Here is a 4,028-nt window from a genome sequence, read left to right as displayed (position 1 = left end):
TGGGGGGGAGGTGCTCGGTGACAGAGGCAGGGGCTCGGGCGGGCTCGGGCTCGGGTAGCGGCGGTCCTGGGCGGGCTCGGGCGGCGACTGTGAGGTCGAGGGCGGCTGCAGTGAGGTCGAGGGTGGCGACGGTGAGGTCGAGGACGGCCTCCGGAGGCGGTGGTGAGGTCGAGGGCGTACGTGATCGACGGCGGCTACAGAGGAGTTGGGGGAACAGGGGGGAGAGGGGGAAAAAGACTTAGCAAAATTTTGAGCCCGCGCGGTGGTTAAGTCGAACTAGTAGTCACTAGTAGAAAAAGGGGCATCTGTCCGGGTTGGTAAGGGCCTTTTGTCCCGGTTGTTGAACCGGGACTAAAGGGTCGTTACTAATGCCCTAGCCCTTTAGTCCCGGTTCTTACACGAACCGGGACAGATGGGCCTCCACGTGGCCGCTGCGGCCAGCCCAGGCAGGAGGGCCTTTGGACCCGGTTGGTGGCATCCACGCGCCAGCATTTCAGTGGCTGATGTTTTTGTTTTTTTAATGGGGGGAGGGTTTAGGGGGTAATTTAGGGTGTGTAAGCTAGCTAACAGAGAGAACTGTCCTCTCTTATTTCCGTGCTTGATTTACCAACGCTACTGCTATGCCTAAACATGGCTTAGATTAAAGTGAAGGCAACATGTGGTGCATGTCGAAAGTAATATTAATCCTAACTTGATTAAGTTTGGATTAGTACTACTTTCGACATGCACCACATGCTTGTTGCCTTCACTTCATTCCAATCGATGTTCATTTCACCCACTGATATATAATAACTCTTCATGCCCGCATCATGCATCATCATAATAACAAGTCCTACTAATCATCACCATACAACTTCTACTCGTTATTAATAACAAGTCATACGATCATCATCCTCATAGTCATCGAACCAACCCTACTTAATTGTTCTTAGTACATGATCATCAGTATTAGGTAGGACCTAAATACCCTCTTTAAGGTAAAATAGCATAAAACAATATAGACCCCGACTCTCCATTATGGAGAATGGAGATCATCCTGTCTCCAATTTTTGCGCTTCGCTTCCTTTTGCTTCCAAGAACCTCCTTGCGACTGTCCATACATTTTTTCCATTCTTTGATTTTCATGTCTCCACTTCTTTTAGAAATCCGGTATGGACAGTTGAGATTCGTAGGATGACCTGGTTGTATGTTCAAAACATCAAGGCTACCATTCTGATACATCAAATCAGGCACACAATCCTCTGGGATTATCTGTTGAAAAACATAGTAATAACTTCATAGTTAGCAATGATGTACTAGTTTTAGAAGTATGCAGAAGATGCATGGATGTCGTAATGGTAAAAAATCTTACCAGGGTATCTCCATAGTAGTTAACGTAGTTCAACACATGCACTAGTGGCACGTATTGACCATAATGAGGAGGAGTTTTACAATAGATATTGTAATTCTCAAGATCAGTACAAAATCCGACCAGATGAGTTTTCTCCTTATAAGTTAACTCAGAGCCATCGGTGTAGTAGGTTCTATCTACCATGTTCCGCACATTGTTTGAACAATCAAAATAAGCTGTCAATGAAAATAAGCTGTCAACTATTTTGAAATGAACAATATAAATTAGCTAATAACTATGTTTGAGAAACTCACATAGCGGTAGAATTGGAGGCATATCAACAAGGACCCAAATGTCCATATTGTCTTGCTCGATGTCAAGATCACCAAGATCCATGGTGACAAGCATACCCTCATCAAAACCATACATCTTGCAAAATGCTTCCCAATTTTTGCAACCAAAATGGGTTACGCTCTCAGAATTATACATAATTACTTCAAAATCTATATCATGATGGGTCCTTAGGTGAATTTTCTTTGTTTCCATACTTTCATGGTCTTCAAAACCCATCCTCTCCAAGACATAGCGTCTTGCATGGCATGGGATAAGTTAGTCGAATTGTAAAAGATGAAAAGTACATGTTGAAATAGTTGAAGTCGTGCTTACTTACGAAAAAATAACACTTGTCGTCGTTGCGTACCGTTTCAACATCGAAGGTCTCCTCCAGCTTAATACTGAAGCGCCGATCTTCGTCCAGGTGAGGCCTGTCGCACAGACCTCGGTCGTCGTGGCACCAGTCGCACTCCCACGGGAGTCTTTTGTCGTCTGAGTACGACATTTCCTATGTTCATAATTCAAATATTAAACGTCTGCAATTAAATATATGTACTAAAAAACCTAAGTTAGATCATTATTATTCATCACGGGTTGACTATCGGTTTGTCGAGTCTTTTCTTGAAAACTCTCAGCTCACGTGGTGTATACATTTGACCGTTGGTGATGGTCGCTCCTCCATTTGTCGCCGAGTGCATTACACCAAAATGTCTAGCACACGGGAACGAAGGAGAAGCGACCCCCACGACAACAGTCGGGATTCTTCGTCCTCTCATATATATATGGTGGAACTCTCCCTCACTGATTCCTCTCTGACATTTGCGACCGTCGGTGATGGTAGCTCCTTCCTTTCGTTCCCGAGTGCATTACACCAAATTGTCTAGCACACGGGAACGAAGGAGAAGCTACCCCCACGACAACAGTCGGGATTCTTCGTCCTCTCATATATGGTGGAGACTCAATAGACTTAAAGTCAACCCGAAATATCGTTTAATTATCTTTCTAAAACCAGTTCATGGCTGGTCTCACCTCGTGGTCGGAGGGGGTCGGTGACGGGGACGACGGCGGGGATGATGGAGGGGGGCTCCTAGATTTCTGCGAAAACAAAAACCCTATAAGCTATCAACTAATCATATGCATACGCCTTGCATAGTGCTCTCCAATTTTAGCATTCAAAGTAGGAGTAGTTTTCCAATTTGAGCATTCAATAAGCAAAATCAAATCACAAAATAAAGTAGTATTCAAATTAGGATGCATTCAATTATAAGCAAAACTACATCATCTCCATGCGTCCGTACATCGTCGAATATTGTCACTAATACACCTTGAATACTATCATACATATAGCATCGCTAGTACAGCTAGAACCGTAGCGCCCGACGGGTATCGGCGCGGGCGGTGGATTCCCAAAGAGAAGGAACCATAACAGGATCATAGCTCCAGTGAGATCCCTGAAGAACTTGCCGGTATTGTCGAACCTGCACTCCAACGCAACCATGTAGCGACGGACGTGCTCGTCCTCCTCGCTGACACGGTGACGTACCACCTCCGCGGTGTCCGGAAGCCTCGACACTATCACTGGCCCACGCGACCGCCACCAAACAAGGATCGGGTCAATGACGGGCTGGCTCCTCACCAACCGACGCCCCCCGGAAGGTAGCACCTCCCAAAACCAGCCCGGCGGAGCCCAGTCCCGGACATGGCCCCTCTGATCAAGCCGACCTCCTCCGCCGAGTCGACGACGAGGATGCGGGATTGGCATCGTCGACGTCGATGCGGGAATAATTGCTTTAACTAAAAAAATAAACTAGTTCTATTAATTTTCTTGCTAAAAATAAACTACTTCTATAGTAAAATAAACTAGTTTTATTAAATCAACTAGTTCAACTACTAAGCACTTACTATAAATAGAATAAAGTAGTACTTACTAAAATAAACTAGTTTAAATAGTTCCATTATTTTTCTAACTAATTCTATTAAACACTTTCTCTTCTTATTCTATGAAGAAAATTACAACAGAAAAAATCATAAAAATTCTATGAACAAGATAAAAATTCTATGAACAAAATTACAACAGAAAAAAATTATAAAAATTCTATGAATTTTTTTGACATATTCTTTGCATATATATGAACACACAAACATTTGCATATTCAACAATAATATCACAAAAAAAATCTATGAACAGAAAAAATTTCTAACTTTTGCATATTCATTTATGAACAAATTAGAACAACTCAATTAACTACACATCTAAACTACATATCTAAATTAACTACACATCTAAATTAGGAAAATTAATATGAGCTCACTAAGGGGGTGGCGATCGACGAGGAGGCAGGGCACGGGGGCGACGGTGAGGGGC

Source organism: Triticum aestivum, chromosome 3D (genome assembly GCF_018294505.1).
Source record: "Triticum aestivum cultivar Chinese Spring chromosome 3D, IWGSC CS RefSeq v2.1, whole genome shotgun sequence".
NCBI classification, from domain to species: Eukaryota; Viridiplantae; Streptophyta; class Magnoliopsida; order Poales; family Poaceae; genus Triticum; species Triticum aestivum.
The sequence above is the reverse complement of the archived record's forward strand: the minus strand, read 5'-3'. Positions refer to the sequence as shown.